This window comes from Rhinolophus sinicus, chromosome 3 (genome assembly GCF_057876585.1).
Source record: "Rhinolophus sinicus isolate RSI-liver-muscle chromosome 3, RSI-T2T, whole genome shotgun sequence".
NCBI classification, from domain to species: Eukaryota; Metazoa; Chordata; class Mammalia; order Chiroptera; family Rhinolophidae; genus Rhinolophus; species Rhinolophus sinicus.
In genome coordinates, this window is record NC_142503.1 from 46,453,383 (window position 1) to 46,471,291 (window position 17,909).

At 43.2% G+C, this 17,909-nt stretch overlaps 1 long non-coding RNA gene across 2 annotated transcripts in view; it reads right to left on the reverse strand.

Annotated features, from left to right (window-relative positions):
• LOC109445685 (uncharacterized) overlaps positions 1-17,909 on the reverse strand; it is a 56,674-nt gene that overhangs the window by 15,022 nt on the left and 23,743 nt on the right. For both annotated transcript variants that reach the window (XR_002137068.3, XR_012495089.2), the window contains one exon: positions 757-890. This is a non-coding gene — a long non-coding RNA (uncharacterized LOC109445685). The remainder of the gene's footprint in view (positions 1-756; positions 891-17,909) is intronic.

A 17,909-nucleotide genomic window follows, 5' to 3' on the forward strand; every position in this document is an offset into this window, starting at 1 on the left:
TGCTGAAGAACGCTCCTGGGTCTCAGGTTGCCCACTCCTCACCCTGACGTACTCATTACTCTTTGCTAAAAGACCATTTTGGACGAGTGGAGCTGCTAATGCTGGACTCATTATCACAAGAATCACTGAACTAGCTATCATCAATGTCACCATTACTCCTTGGTAGCAAGAAGGAAAGTGGTCTCTCTGGGAACGGTTTCCAGTTAACTAGGGGCTAAATTGGGAATGGAGTAACTCCTGACTCTCAATCTACAGCTGTTTAATGTGTAAATATTAGAAATTGGTTTAGCCAAGGGATTATAGATTAGAACATATTTTGTTAGATTTATACCTAACTATTTCTTGGTTTTTCTATACCAAAATTTGGGACTCCCCAGAGTCCCGAATTAAACCTGAAGCACTTTTGCCCCATTTGAGCCTCAGAGACTAATGCTGCCCAATAAAAATATAATGTAAACTACACATGTAATTTAAAATTTAATAGTAGCCACATTTTAAAAAGTAAAAAGTGGCAAGTGAAACTCATTTTAATTATAGTGCATTAGTTATTTATTGCCGAGTAACAAATTATCCCAAAACTTAGCTTAAAACACACATTTATTATTTCACAGTTGTTCTGGGGTAGCATGCATGAGCCGCGTGGCTGGATGGTGTGGCTCAGGGTTTCCCCTGAGTTTGCACTCAGCTATCAGCATGGCTCCATCATCTGAAGCATTGATTAGGGCAGGAGGGTCTGCTTCCAAAAAGGTCACTCACATGGCTGCTAGTTAGTGCTGGCTGTTGGCTGAGTTGTCTCAGTTCTTCTCCACATGACTTCTCATCCTGCAGGGCCTCTGTTCTCCATTTGGCATCTTCGGCAGGAGAGCCTGTTCTTTACCTGTGGCTGGGCTCTAAGAGATAGAGATAGAGGTAGAGATAGAGAGCAAGCTAATGAGGGAGAGAAGGAACACTCAGGATAGAAGCTGCATCTTTTAATAATCTAACCTTGGAAGTTACCTCCCATCGCTGCTGCCCTATTCTGTTAGAATTGAGCCATGAAGGCCAGCCTATATTCCAGGGGAGGGAATTACATATGGACATGAATATCAAAACGCTCAGGTCATTGGGGGTCCTCTTAGAGGTGGCCTACCGCAAATATATTTTAATTACGCCAATATATCTAAAGTATTATTTAACATATAATTAATATAAAATTATTAATGAGATATTTTACATTCTTTTTTATACTAAGTCTTCAAGTCCAGTATGTATTTTATACTTACAGCACATATCAATTTGGACTAGCACATTCCAAGCATTTGTAGCCACATGTGGCAAGTGACTACTGTAGCATACCACACATGCTCTGCAGAAACCTGAAGACCCAAAGACCCTAACTAAGGGAATCTTCTTCGCTAGGAACTTAAACGATTTAAGGGATTTATCAGCAAGTGCTTACCACGTGCCAGGAACAGTGCTAAACAACAAATCATAGGAACTAAAGGAACTCAGATTAACAAGTACTTAAATTCTGAATCTAGATCTGTCATGTTGGGCCCATCTCAGAGAGCTCTAACCTGTGATGGGTTCTGGAATAAGCAGAGCTCAGTCTCTCCATAGTCCTTAGAAAGGTGGGTAACCCAGAGTTTGCTCAACTCAGCCAGAGCCTCTGACAATGACCACACACATCATTCACCCCCCCAGGCCCAACCTGAGTCCATGTCTCCAGCCCTGAGCTGGAGCCCACATGTTGGCCTGAAAGCTGATTTGCCTTGGACGTGGAACAAGTTAAATATTTGTTTAGTCAGTACATTGTACTTTCCACTATTCTCCACCAGCAGGGCCTGTAGGGAAAGGAGATGTATCAGGGCACCTTAACTATTTTAGGCTTCTAGGGTGCTTTGGAGGGAGCCCTGCAGAAATGCTGGTACATGTCATGGTTGCACCAAGCTTCATATACATGTGACTAAATTTATGTGTGCAAAGAATGTCCTTAATTTTATTTCAGCAGCTATGAATGGGTTTAGCATCAGAGAGAATTATTTTCAGTCTATTCTCTGTACTAATGCCGATAATGCAAATTTCTTTGATTTGGCAGAACGTACATATGGACTTGAGTTGCATTTTTCTCACAATGTAGGTCCTGAATTGTATTTGTGGTAAGTTAGAAGCATCTAGGGAGAGTATAACCGTGTGTAACCAGGACCTGCCACAGGCGCTTCCTATAGTCTAAAATGGCACTTACGTACTGTTTACTAATGGTGATCGACCTGGCAGTTCAGTTAAAGCATTCCGGGTTTTATCTGGGGGAAATGCAATATCATTTTCATTAGCAGTAGAGGAAAGCAGCTTTTCTACCAGTGTAAATAGTAATCATTTGTTTTAAAGTCAGAAGAAAATCCATGCTTGTCTCAGTGGGAAGAAATCAGTTTTATTCAGATGGTGTCTGGAGAAAATGGTCTTGGATAACTTCTTTATTTTTTTGTCTTTATAAAAACATTGTTTTAAAAAAATAAAACAACTATGTCAAGACAGTTTCAAGTGAAGTGAAGGACTACAAAAAAACTCCTATATCTTTTTTACACATAAAACCCATCTCCAAATTTTTGTCATATATGCATGTGCTGTTTCATCAATGTTACATGAGTTGCATCTTTAACATAAAATGTCTTTGTTCCACAATATGAACACAACAAAAAAAGACACATCTCATTGCTGTGTCTAATAATGTGATTTTGGTTGAGCTGCCATAGACTACGGCTCAACCATAAAACCTGGAAAAACATTCAGGGGGTCTGGAACATAGAAAAATCCCCAAAGCTGTTTGGCTGGAATTTGAAGGGTGAAATTAAAGCTTCTGTTCTGTGTAAATCTGTCCAGAGTTAGTGTTTTACAGCATCAGACACTGTTCTGGGAGCCAAGAACTGACTCTGACTAAAGACCCCTCCAAGAAGAGAAAGCCCCATGCCCTGAAGTCAGGATACCTTAGAGAAAGAAATGAATTTTAAACATTCCATTGTAAATTCAATGTATGCATGTCATCTTTTCACATGTAGAGTGGCTTCATTCTAAAAGTGCACTTTGTTCCTGTTTTGGAAATTCTTAATAAAAACTAAAAGAAAATAGTATTTTAATTGGCCTTTGAGAAGACCAGCATGCTCAAGCTTGGCATATGTGATGGGATACAGGACTGTAGTGCAGTTTTAGAATGCGGATTTAAGTCCACGCATGTACTGTAGCAAATATATATGGATCTATCTACATACACATATACACACACTCTTGCACATAATGTGCATAGGGACAGTGGTAAAAATATCTGTATTTTTTTAATTATAACTTTTATTGTCATTTATGCTAACATATCCCACAAAACAAAGGTTTAGTTGCTGTAGTAGGGCAGGCAGCTATGAAGGCTAGGATATGTGCAGCTCTTCCCAGGAAAAGAGAGACTCGAAGGTGGATAGAATCTTTTGCTTTTTCCATATGAACTTGGATTTCCTTCCTAAAAGTAGAAGTTGAGTACATCCGCTAAACCTCGAAGGTTGAGATCTGCTTTACTACTGGAACTCACACCATTTGGCTGGGGCGGGCTGCAGCCAGCAATCTCCTTGGGCGTCCAGGTCCTGGGAGGGCTTGCGTGGCCTGTTTACCAGGCTTGGTTTGGTGGGAACGATTGGGGGGGGGCTTCCTAGCCCAGGAAAGATCTAGTTTGTTGCCCGCTCCCCCAACGCCAGGGCCAACCGTGCCGCGTGAACCCGGAGACGCGAGCCCTCCGTGGGGTAGGTAAGCCAGCGGTGCCGGTGCCTACCCAGCGGGAGGCGGGAGCAGGCCCTTGCTCTCTGGTTTGCTGGAAGTGCGACATTGATGTGTCCTTCTGGCCGGGGTTCCCGGGTCACAAGAGCAATTTTGCAGCAGGTACCGGCCAGCACTAGGAGACCTGGACTGTGGGGCGCGGCCTCCCCAACCCTCCCAAAAGCCCGCGGGCCAGAACCGGAGGGGGCCGTCGAAGTCCCGGGACTCCTGGCTGGAGGCGCTTATGCCCAGGTCTCCCCACTCAGACTTTCAGATGGGGGGGGGGGCGGGAATCCCTAAAAAGTCCTAAACTCTTCCGGGGCATTCGTAAATTATGCGCAGTGCCCTCAACGCCCCAAGTGCCGCGTCCACGCGGACCTGACGCCTCTTAGAACCAGCCAGCTTCCGCTCAGACCGGAGGGGTTTGATGGCCATCCTAAAGAGGACTTGTGTGGCAAATAGATATATTTTTAAAACCCCAAAGCGAATTTATCGTAAAACTCATGAAGCTTAAGCTTCCGGGTTCTTGACTTGCATTGTCCCTTCCAAGTCCCCGGGAGGGGCGCTAGCAATTCTGGATTGCGAACTGTGTTCTTGATTTTAAAGCCCCCACCCCCCTGCTCACTGTCAGCTGTGGCCCAGCAGTCCCGCCACTGCCTCCGGCCCGGAACCGCTCTCCTTCTGCAACTCTCGCTTTGGTTAAGGGTCTGTTTGGGGCTCGGCGGGCAGGCGTAACTTCTGAGTAACTCCGGAACGCCAAACAGGCTATTATGGGGCACAGAGTCAGATTTATTACGTCATTTTCACACCTCCTTTTTCGGATTCTCTTGCCTATTTGAGTCCACCAAGGGACTAGGCCCACACAGCAGCTTAAGCAAAAGTGTTGCAGTTCCAAGGAAGTATAGATTCGATGGAAATTCTCCTTTTCCTAAGCATCTTTTTTTTCCTTGGTATAATTTCATCTCTTGGCCAACGTTCTGAAATTGAGTATTACATTTCATGGTTTTTCTATGTTGTTGAAACCAGTGTGGCGTGATGAAATACATGCAATATGAAATCTCAAAAACAAAACAAAACAAAACCCCAAACCAAAGTCTCCTCTTTAGGGCAGGCTGATTAAGCAGCTGGAGAGCGAAGGATTTCGGAATCACGAGAAAGGAGCAGGAAGGTCTCCCTTGCTATCATCAGAATGTTCCCCCACCCCAGAACAAATAAATAAAGCTCTGATTGCCCTAAATCTGGGGCCTTACTTGAAAAGGCCTAATTGCTATCTGCAATTCAGATAGCATCACCCATTTCTATGCGAGGAAACAGTTCTGTACTTGGCAAACGCAGGTTTTTAAATTTTCTGACTTTTATACTTACAGGAGGGAGATGGGATAGGTAATCCTTATTTCGCAGTGAAACTCAATGCCTTTCCCCAACTATTCTCTGGCCAAGAAAAGCCTGTGTCAGAAGCCTACAATTACAAAAATTTTAAAATCTACCTACCGTTATAAACTTTATTTTGTATTTAATCCTCAACAGGCTAAGGGCATTTTAATATACAGTGGTAATTAGAAGTCAAATGAGAATAAACAGATATTCAGCAAGTAACATTCGTCCTCTATTTGTGGACAGTGTTGCTTTCATTGGTTTTCCTCAAAACCATACGGGTGGAACGAAAGAAAAATGTGGGTAAGTGTGCATTTTGCCTGGATCTGAACCTTTCCATCTTAAATCTTTGGCTCCAGCACGGTCACGTCTGGTGGACCCAAGCTGGCTTTGCCTGGCTTACTAACCTGGGTTTCTGCGGTATGGACTCAGAACTCCGGTGAATTTCAGCGATTTATGCGGGGCGGATGCTATATCTAACGTCAACTGTGGAGTACCCCGGTGGCTACAGCCAACCAGCGAGCTCCGGAGCCCAGAAATCCTCCTAGCCACTTCCCTCGTCCCAGGCCAACCGGGAAACTTTTAACCTTGAGCTTTATTTCAAGCACACGGTTTTCACAAGCCGCGCCTTCCCTCCGCTTGGCCAGCAGGCCCCAGCGCGTGTCCTCTGCTGCGTGGGGAGGGCTCAGCAGCTGGCAGATCCGTCTGGGCTACAGCTGTAGGGGTCAGGAGCTCCTCTCGGACTCGGTCCTTTCAGAAAACTCTTTTCTTGTCGGATGTGGTTTCCTTTTAATTAATCACTCATGTCTGCGTGTCCGCGGCGCCGCTTCCCCACTCTTGCTCCAGCCGGGCATATGATCTGTATTTGGAAGCGGGAGCTCAGGTCCGGCATCTGGCAGTGGCGCGGGTGTGGACTCCGCCAGCCGCCATCGAAAGACCCCAGTTGGTAATACTCTGGAAAATCAGCCTTCTGGAAGATCCACTTCCCTCTCCCGGACTTTCTAGAGGGTTGGCTACGCAGGGCTCAGGGCTCGCAGTTCCAGGCCTCAGCCTGGGTGGTCCAGGTGTTCTGGGTGGTCTTGAAGACCATATTTCCGTCAGGTTCTCTCCCTTCTCCACCTTTCTCCCTCCCCTCCCCTTGCCCTGGGAGCTGGCATCCGCTGGCACTGCCACCTTCTGTTCCCATCCTCACCCCATTGCTTCAAGGATCCCTTCAGGCCTGGCTTGGCCTGCTCTGGCACTGTGGCTTACTGGATTACGCAGAGCAAACTAGCCAACCTCTCCGAATGTTCAGACTCCCGAGGTTGTAGGCTGAGGCCTGTGCAGTCTCTTCTCCGGAAAGCACTGGCCCCAAACGCCAACATCAAGCTATTCTCAAGACTGTGGGCCACGTTAGCGAGCCTTGATGCAGCGGGTGTGCATTAAACACGTTTTCGTAGTTGCATTTAATTCCCCTGTCACTTCCAAGCCACGAAGGGAGGCCTCCTATGCTGGCCTCAGCTTCAAGGGCCCAGCCGGATGTGGCTGGGACCACCCTGGGACTCGGGTGTCTGCAAATGTGGCGCAGGCCGCCCCACGCCCAGCGAGGTGGGATCAGATATTCCTGTTGGTGAGCTTTCGTAGGGCTGAAGAGACCACATGAGGCTCGGTGTGCAAACTTGAGTAGTGTAACGACCGGAGCTCTGTTGCACCCGACGCCTCAGGCGGCTCAGGTGTCAGGTCCGTGCGCCACCTTCCGCCAAACCGCCGCGGAGCGCAGGGCGCGGGCCTCGGCTGCCCCAACCCCGCCGCAGGCCCCTGTTCTGCAGCAGGCTTCCGAGGCCGCAGGCGCTGGGCGAGGAGACAACTCGCTTTTGTCCAAGCTCCGAGAGGGCTGAGCCCGCAAGCGGGGCCCCGCGCGTGGACTCGGCCTGCATTGGGCCCAGGACTTCCAGCCCACCCGCGTCCTGGCTCCGCCGCTTTCCCAGCAGCCGGGAGCGCTTCCTCCCTCAGTCACGGATCCAGGCCGCTGGTCCAGCTGTCAAAACAGGGGGTGTCTCTTTCATTCTGGCTCACAAAGTCCCAAAGGGGAACAGGGGGCCTTAATGCTTGTGTTTGGACACAAGCAATTATCCCTAATTATTCTTTTTCTTTTGAGCCTGCCCGTCCCGCCGGCGAGCTCGCCGCGGAGCAGGCCCCGTAATCCTCCCCGGTCCGCGGATCGCAGTGGGTTCTGTGCGGCCCGAGGCTCGGGCGCTTTCATGTCACTACGGGTTTAGAGCTGATTCAAACTCATTGCGATGGGGGAATTAACCCCGGGGCCCGGGCTTTCTGGGGCCTCTGATAAGAGATTATACGTGTTGATGGCAAGCTTTTCTTGGCAAAATGTTTTCAAAGGACTTCGAGTTGTTAAATCAAAGCGCCATTGAATTGCTCGGGACCGCCCCCTCCCCCTCCTCTTGCCCTTCCCCCGCTCTCCATCTCTTTTCCCTTCATCCCTCCGCCTCCTACCGCTGGCCAGGACTGCCCACGGTGAGCCGCCAAGCTTTCCCCGGAATTGCAAGTCACTTTCCTTAGTAAGATTTTCTCTCGGTGCCTCACCATGTGAAGATTGTTTTTGTAGGTGCTCCCGCTGCTGGGCACGTTGGTACCGCTTTCCCCACCTACGCTCCCTCACACACACTTGCTCTGGTAAAGAAAACACATCCCAGATGAAAGACTTTTTTTTTTTTTTCCCAAACGTACATGTGTTCTGTAGAAAACGGAGGTGACAGGGTGGGATAACAAGGAGTAAAGGAAGGGTGGTTTTCTTGCTTTCCCCCTCCGCCCCCCAAAGGTCAGCACACTCAGAGAGGTAGCCTTAGGGGTTAAACGGTGCGACGGCAGAGTTCAGATGTCCCGGGAATCTCACGGTCCTGCCCGGGGGCCATCTGTGCAGCCCAAAGGAAGAAAGCCAGTGGTGGGAGGACCGCATGGGTGACCATTCTGCACTGTGGAAAGTCTCTTTATTCAGGGACTGGGTCTAACTTATAAATGACAAAGCCTTATTGGGTACTCTGCTGGGCCCTGCAAGGGTGGAATGGGGAATACAATTTAGATGCGGGCTGAAAAAGTCCTACAGGGAGTAGATCGACATCTCCCTTTGGAAAAAAAAGCCCAAAGTATTACAAAAGAAAAACACACACACAAGTTCCAAATATGTGAAACTGTGTCCCCTGTCATCTCCTCCCCCTCCCCCATATATCACACACACTGCACTATATCTGTCAATTCCCACAGCAAGACTTCTTGGCCATCCACATCTTCCTCCCTCATCGCATACTTGCCCCCTATCCCTTGGACTGGGACCCTGCCCTCCATCTATTTAACTGGTTTCTGCCAGGAACCGCGGGGTTATGTAGAACAGGGTCTTGTTCTTTGTACCTTGGCCGCTATCTGGGGCCCTGCTGGGAATGGGCTGGTTATTGGGAGAGCTGACTACCTGACTCAATAGCCTCACCCTACACTGGGTTGGACCCTGTGGCTTACGAGCTGCTGCCTGTGTTCACTAGAATTCTGCAGTGCATAAAGCCTCTAGGCTGTTTAGTTCTCCACCCTGTTCTCCCCTTCCTGTTTACTTTTTCCTTCCCACTCTAGCTTTGCTGAGACCCAGTGTGCCTGTGCAGAAGCCTGCCCATGAGCCTGCCCAAGTTATAACAAAACTTGGTGCCAAGTTGGCCCCATTTGGTCTGCTGGTTTCCTGAAGGATCAACTGGTTCCTTGATTTTTTTTTCTGCTTCTTTCATAGTCAATGAGCTATGGGCCCTGTAGGATGCAAAATTTAGTTGTGACTTGTTGTTTTATGCTGCTGTGGCATCTTTGGTCCTATGTCTCCCACTAGCTGGCTAATGTGTAGCTACTTTTGTCCTTTTTAGCTTATATTGTCTATCTACACATGGTGTTTGTAAGCTTAATATAGTCATTGGTAATATTTTATTTAAATTTTCGACTCTGCATTGATACGTGAGACTCACTTATACTTCCCTTTTTCACACTGTTGCCTGGTTTTATTACGTTATACTGAAATTCCATTCCAATTCACAAATATTTACTGAGTGCATCCTACGTTGTAGGCACTCTTAACAGTGAACAAAACAAGTGAAAAAAGGCAAAAATCCCTGCCTTTGTAGAATTTACATTGTAGTGGGGAGACAGACAATAAAAAAAACTTAAGAAATATTAATAAATAAATAAGTGATAAGTGCTATTGTAAAAATAAAGCAAGTATAAAAAGATAGAAAATAAAATGTGTTGGAGGGGATATGGAGGAATTTGAAAACGTTATGCATCATGGGTGGAAATGTCAAATGGTGTAGCTGCTTTGGAAAACAGTCTGGCAATTACTCAAAAGGTTGAACATGGAGTTACCATATGACCCAGCAGTTCTAGGTCATATACCCAAGAAAAATGAAAATATACGTTCACACAAAAACTTGTATACAAATATTCATAAAAGCATTATTCATAATAGCCAAAAGGGGAAACAATCTAAATATCCATCAACTGATGAATGGATAAACAAAATATGGTATATCCATACAAAGGAATATTATTCTAGCATAAAAAGAAATGAAGTAGTAATACCAGCTACAACATGGATGAACCTTGAAAATTTAATACTACTAAGTGAAAGAAGTCAGTCACAAAGGACCGCATAATGTATGACTCCATTTATATATATAAAATGTCCAGAATAGGCAAATCCATAGAGACAAAAAGTAGATTAGTAGTTGCCAGAAGTTTGGGGAGGGGAATTTAGAGGAAATGGACAATGACTGCAGGGGTTTCTTTTGGGGGTGATGAAAATGTTCTAAAATTGATTGCAGTGATGGTTGCACAACTCTGATGTACTAAACATCATTGAATTGTATACTTTCATGGTGAATTGCATGGTATGTGAATTATATCTCAATAAAGCTCACAAAACAATAAAGCAGGGTATGGTGATTAATAGTGTGACATTGGTGGTGGGGGTTGCTTGCAATTTTTGATAGAGAAGACCTGTTTGAGAAGATGACACTTTGGCAAAAACTTGAAGTAAGGGCATTACCCATGTGGATATCTGGAAAAAAGCATTACAGGCAGAAGATACAGCGATAGCAAAAGCTCTAAGGTAGGGGCCTGGCTATTCCAAGAACAGTGGGTAGACTCATGTGGCTGCAGTGGAATGATGGAGGAGGAGTGGGGTTAAAGATAAGGTCAGAGATGAAAGGGAAGTGGGGTGTTGGGGAGGGTGTGTGTGTGGGTGTTATAAGCCTTCTGCCTTGTGGGCCTGTGGAGGTCTCAATAGAGGAAGCACATAACCTGACTGACTTTTTAAGGCTTTCTGGACTGCAGAAGAGTTAAAGATGATGCAGGAAGACGAGTCAGGAGGCTATTACGGAAGTCCAGGTGAGAGGCAGGAGCTCAGAGCAGGCGGTAGCAGAAGTAGTGATAAGTGGTCAGATTTTAGTTACATTTTGAAGTATAGCTAACAGAATTTCCTGATGGAAAATAGGAGATGTGGAAAATAGGAGAAAAAGAGTTTTAGACTGTAAGGTTTTAGGGTTGAGTTACTAGGAAGATGACATCTAACAATTGAGATGAACAACACTGAAGTGGGATAGGTTGGTGGGAGAAGGTCAGAATTTCAGTTTCGGACATGTTAAGTTTGAGATTTCTATTGGATATCCAAGTGGAGATGTCTACTAGGCATCTGGATATATGAGTTTGGGACACAGGGGGAAGGTGTAATCTGAAAATAGAAATTTGGCAATTGTTGCATATTGATGGCATGTAAAGCCACGTGACTAACTGGAACAATGAAGGAATGAGCGTAGATAGAGAGAAGAAAAGGATAAAGGGCTGAGCGCTGGTGGCACTCCAACATCAAGAAGTCAGGGAGAAGAGGAAGAACCAGTTAAGGAGACTGAGGAGTGAACAGTGACATAGGAGGAAACCGAGAGAGTGAAATATCTTGGAAGCCAAGTGAAGAAAGGGTATCAAGGAAAAGGCAGTGATTGACTGTTTTGAAACGCTGCCGAGAGATCAAGTACAAGTGCATTGAATTTAGCAATTTGAAATACTTGAAGAGGGTGTTTTCCGTGGAGTGGTGCACGGGAAAAACATGGTGGAAATCTCCATTTCAAAGAGAATGGAAGGAAAGGAACTGGAGTGTAGACAGCACTTTCAAGGAACTTTGCCATAAAAATGAGCAGAGAAACTGGGTGGAGCTCATGGGGTAAGTGCGGTCAAGAGAAAGTTTCTTTCAAGATGAAAGAAATAACCGTATGTTTACATGTTAATAGAAATGATGGTTGGGAAGAGAAAAAGAGAAGGTGGCGGGGAACAATTGTGGGAGAGATGTCCTTCACTAGTTAGCCCTTAGGTAAGTAAGAGGAAATGAAACCAGTGTCAAAATGGAGAGACTGACTTCAGATGGGAGCATGGAGAGTTCATTTATAGTAAAAGGTAAAAAGACAGGGCCCATAAGATGGGTGGAGGGCAAAGTTCATAGTAGGAATTTATGCAAATTCTCTTCTGATTGCTTCCGTTTTCTCACTGAGGTGGAAAGCAAGGTCTTCAGTGAGTGAGGATGTGCAAAGAGGTGTTGGAAATACGGGAAAAGAAAAGTTACAAAATAGTCAAGTATGAGAGTAAGAGACAAATGCATTAGGAAATACAGTATGTCTGCCAGGGAGCATTCAGGGCTCACTTGAGGTTTGTGATCCTGAACTTAAGATGAGCCAGTCACATTGGCTGTGTGTGTTTCTTTTGCAGGCTCAGTGTAGATGGAAAGTTGGCTTTAACGAGGATCATGATTTTGCCAAGTGAGTAGAACTAAGGAGAAAAGGGCAGCGGCACTGAGGAATTTCAGCTGGGTAAAGTGGGAAAAGAGAAGAATATCAGGGCATGAGAAGCAATGAAAAATGTGGCAGGATCAGTGGAATGAAGGTCTTGGGAAGTCAAAGGGTTTGTTGAATTCAGAGTACCAGAAAGAATGATCTGGAAAGATATGAGGAGGTGGTGGTTAAAGAGGGGATGCATGAAGTGGAGACTGTGGAGGGTCCCAGTGATGGGAGCCGGTACCTAGAGGACTAGATCACCGGCAGAGAGGAACTCAAGGATCCATGAGTTCAGGTGATTTTAAGGGTCATCTCAGTGTGTATTGGAATCCCCAAGAATGAAGAGATAGGCAAGGAAATTATATAGATTGAAGTCAAAATAACAGCTGTATTGCTAATAAATGCTGTATTGGAGGATGTGGCTTGGATGTGTGACAATCATAGATCTTTCAGCATTAAACCCTAGAAAGAGAATGATCCATGCCTTCTGCCACAGGCAGCACTGAATTACCACGTACTCCCCACATGGAGCTTGCACTGTAAAATGTGTGGCCGAGAGTGCAGATCAGAAAGCAGGTTCTCTGTGGGCAGGCTGGCTCCCCAGAGGAGGGCAGGAGGCCTGCTCTGCCCTAAATTCACCAATAGACAAGTCACTCTGGCAGAAGGAAGTTGCACTGTCACACTGACTCATGTCTCTCCACATGCCTACACGCTATCCAGATTGTTGGACGAAGCAAATAATTCTGATACCAATAAATATAAACAAACAAAAACTGGACATTTTGAAAATTAAACCTTTGGGAAGCAGAATTAAACATTATATGTTGAATACAAAGAATAATATATGAAACATCATATTTATCCCAAAATTCAAGAATATTATAGAGAAATATACTAAATATAGTGATATAAATGTATATTAATGAGTCACTAAGAATATGATCATCTTCATAGAGCTTCACATAAAAAAGTAAAGGACAACAGAAAAGAAGGATGTTAGTATCCAAAATTATGCAAAGATACATTTGAAATGTTCACTTGAAAATCCAGAACAAAACTGGCGTCAATAACATTAAATATCATTTTGGATATGACAAGATGAATACATATTTCAAATAATCAGTCAAAAATATTTTTGGTAGATGACTGCATAAAAAGACAAAGGAATTAACTGGAAACTGCGTAGGAGTGAAGAGTTAACAGAGGATAATGTCAATTCTCCCAAAATTAATATGTAGTTTTCACATAATTTAAGTAAAAAAGTCCAACACAATTTTCCTTGAAACTCTATGAAATTTTAATAGGATTGCTAAGAAATATAAATGGGAATGAATAGCAAAGAATATTTTGATACATAGGAGTAATGGGGGCTGTCCACTCTGAAAATATAGTTTAAAATAAGATCTCAATACTGAAGTAACACTAAACATAGATATCAATTCAATAGCATAGAAAGCCCTGAAATAAATCTTATCATACATAAGAATCTAATATGTGATAAAGACGTTTCTTTTTTAAAGAAAAGTAGAATTTAATAAACCCTGTTGGGACAACTGATTACTATATTGGGGGGAATTATGTATGTGTTCCCATCATATCTCCCCCCACCACCACCAGTTTTAAGTGTAACTAAAGAATTAAACTAAAAAGAAAGAAAAATCACAGAAAAAGTAAAGAAAATGTGAAAGAATTCTTCTTAGCTCTTTGGTGTAGTGAACACACTATATGCTTGGAAGCAACAGAAGAAATCACAGAGAAAACAAATCAATGAATTTAACTCTATAAAAAAGTTTACACTTCTATATAAACAAAATAATTAAAATAAGAAGACATGGGAAGTACATCTGTAACACACACACACACACACACACACACACACACACACACACATCTCCCAACCAGAAATAGTTAAGATACATAATTATATAAAGAATTCCCTCAGAGTGGAAAAATAACTTACAGTATATTCATACTGTGGAATTCAATTTAGCCATTAAAATGAATGAACTAGATCTTACAGTTTGTCAAAATGGATAAATCTCAGCAATATAATATTGAGTTTAAAAAGAACAAGTTGCAGAATGCTAAGTTTATTATTTTAAAACTTACAAATCAATACTGTGTGTGTGTGTACATGTATGATGACAAAAGACTAAAATATTAAAATGTGGAAAGGAAAGATATACTGTAAGTGGTTATTGCTGGAAGAGCGGGTGGGAGTTGGGATCCAGAAAGTTTCTAAAGGAGTTCTAACTTTTCTCTATGTATGAAATACTCCGTAATAATAATAATAAAAAAAAAAGGATTCATGAATTTCTAAGGAAAAAAACCCCTAAAACTCCAAAATATTTATGTGAAACAACATAAACAAACAATTCACATGAAAAAAATTCACATATAGAAAGACGTAGAGCCTCCTTAGTAATCGAAGAAGACTAAAATGAGATACCAATTATATTTATTAAATTAGTAAAAAACATTTTTTTTTGTAAAAGAAAAAACATTGTCCCATGTACCATGTTTCCCCAAAAATAAGACCGGGTCTTATATTAAGTTTTGCTCCAAAAGACGCATTAGGGCTTATGTTCAGGGGATGTCCTCCTGAAATATCATACTAGGGCTTATTTTTTGGTTAGGTCTTATTTTTCAGGGAAACACAGTAGTGCAAAAGTTAGTATGATGTTATAAAACTTATGCAATATATAGAATTTTAAAATTTTGGAGTGGAAGGTATGGCCATCTAGTGCAAGAACTTCAAGCAATGTTTGAGGTTTTTGTCTTTTTCTTTTCTTTATAGTTAAGACCACACTCATCATCACTCCTGAACTTGAGGAACAAATTTCTCTTTTAAAGAACTTCAAACTTCCTGGAAACAAAGAGTCGTGAAAGTAGCTAAGGACAAAATCTGCCCTAAATGTTTCCCAAATAACCAACTCTTAATCCTTAAATGTCCCTCAAATAAAACTCCTAATTCTCAAATATCCACCAAATCCTCAAACTTTTCTCAAAACATTCAAGACAATTCATAATCCTGCAAATCAAATCCAGACTCTTGTGGAAACCCCTCCCACCTACTCCAGAGCCTGAGAGAGCACACACACACACCCCAGCATTTACTTGTGGTTTTTTTGTTTTTAAGGACTTGTCAGTCAAGAGAGAGTTCCTCTTTTGTGCCAGAGCATGCCTCTTTTATACTGGGACATACTCTACCCCCTACCCTCCCCCCCAGTGACTGTCATCAACACTTGGCTTTTTCCATTTGTGTTTTTTTTGTGTGTTTTTTTTTTAAAGAAAATGGTGGGGGGCATCAGTGGAATAGAGATGTTGAAGCAGCGGGAGGCATTTTTATTTTTGTTTTTGTGTTTTCACAAGGGAGCCCTAAATATATTGAATTTCTGGCTCATCTCAGCTCCTAAATCTATTTCTTTGGGATGCCATTCTTCTGTGAGGCTCTTTACCCTCCTCCCACTCCTCCAAAAGTGGCTAAAAAGAGAGACAGCAAATAAAAAGTTACACTTCCTTTAGAATCTAAATATTTGAGTTCATGAGTAAACGGAGACATGTTTGTGTGACAGTTCTCACTAATTCAGGCCTCACAGCGATTTCAAACTAAAATAGAAGGGTTGGCAGATTGCAGGTTCAGAAATGTCTAGAAGAGAATGCCCAGAGCCTATATATTAACAGAGGAGAAGTCAGGATACCAGGCTTAGTACAAAGGAGTTAGCTGGAACTAAGGCAAGCTGAAGCTGAGCCAAGAGCTCAAAGCAGGTAATTCACTTGGGCAAAACCTTTTCAGCTCAGGAAGGGACGTGGAAGGCAGCAATGGAATAATAAGAGCCCACTCTCCTAGAGGCTGCACCGCGTGCCAAACACTATTCTAAGCACTTTATATGGGTTCACTCATTTAGTCTTCCTAAAAATTTATGATAAAGATATCATCATCACTCCTATTTTATAGACAAAGAAACCAAGGTGCAGAGAAATTACACAACTTGCTCAAGACCACACAGCTAGGAAGCAGCAGAACTGGACTTTCACCAGGCATTTTACTTCGAAGCCGTGTTATTAGCTCCTATGCTATAGTACCAGATACTTGGTCAGAAACCAGGTGGAAAGAGAGGAAAAGAGAGCTACGTTGAATGTTCTTGGTGAATTATTCCCAGGTGTCTTTCAGTTTAGAGTAATGATTCAACACTTAGAGCACTTACTCCAGGGGTGTCCAAACTGTTTTCAACGTTTTTCACCAAGGGCCATAAGCGGTAAAATACACAAACAGCCGGGCCACTCACTTGAGGTGAAGTACGTATTGCCTCACCTGGTTTATTTAAGTAAACTAAATGTATTTTTGGAATTTGCTGCGGGCCAATTAACAATGGATCGCAGGCCGCAGTTGGCCCACGGGCCGCAGTTTGGACGCCCCTGACTTACTCTGTGCCTTCAGTTGTAAGGAACTCCCGAGCTACACAGCCGAGTAAAACTTGTGCTTTGCTCTCAGGGTCTGCTCCCCATCTCACACTCTGGTGAGATGGAAGGCTCAGTTGAACTCAGGGGATATGGTGGAGTAATGGCCTATGAGTTCCAACTGTTAAATATTTAGGAATATTTTAAAAATCATAAACATTTTTATTTTAGAACAGGTTTAGATATATAGAAAAATTGTAAAGATAGTACAGAGAGTTCTATGCACTCTGCATCTAGTTTCCCCTATTACAGATATCTCATAGTAGTGTGGTACATTTGTTACAATTAACGAACCAATATTGATATATCATTATTAAACAAAGTCCATACTCTATTCAGATTTCCTTAGTTTTTACCGAATGTCCTTTTTCTATTGCAGGATCCCATTCAGGATACCACATTACATTTAGTTGTCATTTCTCCTTAGGCTCCTCTTGGTTATGACAGTTGTTTTAAACTTTACTTGGTTTTGATGACCTCAACAATTTTGAAGAGCATTGGTCAGAATTTCTCTCAGTTTTTTTCCTCATGATTAGCCTGGGGTTTTATGTTTTTTTGGAAGACGAACACAGAGTTAAAGTGCAATTTTCATCCCATCAGATCAAGGGTACATGCAATCAACATGGTTTGTCACTGTTGATGTTGACTTTGATCACCTTGCTGAGCTAGTGCTTGTCAGTTTTCCCCTCTGTAAAGTTATTCTCCCCCTCTCCCACATTGTACTCTTTGGAAGGAAGTCATGATGCACAGCCCACAGTTAAAGAAAATATTCAGGAATTTTGTTAGCCAGTTGTTAAAATTTGGTAGTTTGAAATCAACCAGGGTGGGAGTATCTACACCATGGAAATTGGCAAATTCTACAACTCTGGGGCTCTTTTCGGAGAGCTAGGCTACCAGGACACCATTAGATGTGTAGCTTGGGCTGCATCTCAGGAGATGATAGGTGGGCAGGTGGAAAGGCATTTAGATCAAGGGGCTCACTGCATGGAAGTGAAGAAGACTCAGAGGCAGGAGGGGACTGGGATTAAAGAAGACTCAGAGACATGGATTGGGATTGAAGAAGCTTGGCACAGGCATACAACCACCTGGGACCTTGACAGAAGCTATTATCCAAATGGTTTTAATATAAAAAGACTAAGACCTGATGGACCTACCTTTGGGTTCTCCTTTTCATAGTAGTAGTAATAATTACCATTTATTGAGCACCTCCTATGTATAAGGTGATATATAGCTATAAATTCAATCCTCACAAATTTACAAGGTGGGTATTATCATCCTTATTTACAGATAAACAAACTGAGGGGTTAAGTGACTTATCCAAATTACAACCTGCAAGCAGCAAAACTGGGGTTTAAACCTCCTGCGTAACTCCAAAGCCTGTGTCTACCAGCCCACATTCTTCTCTGTTTCATTTATTTCCTCCTTCCGCCAAGTATTAGAACTGTCTCAAGAGGGTGG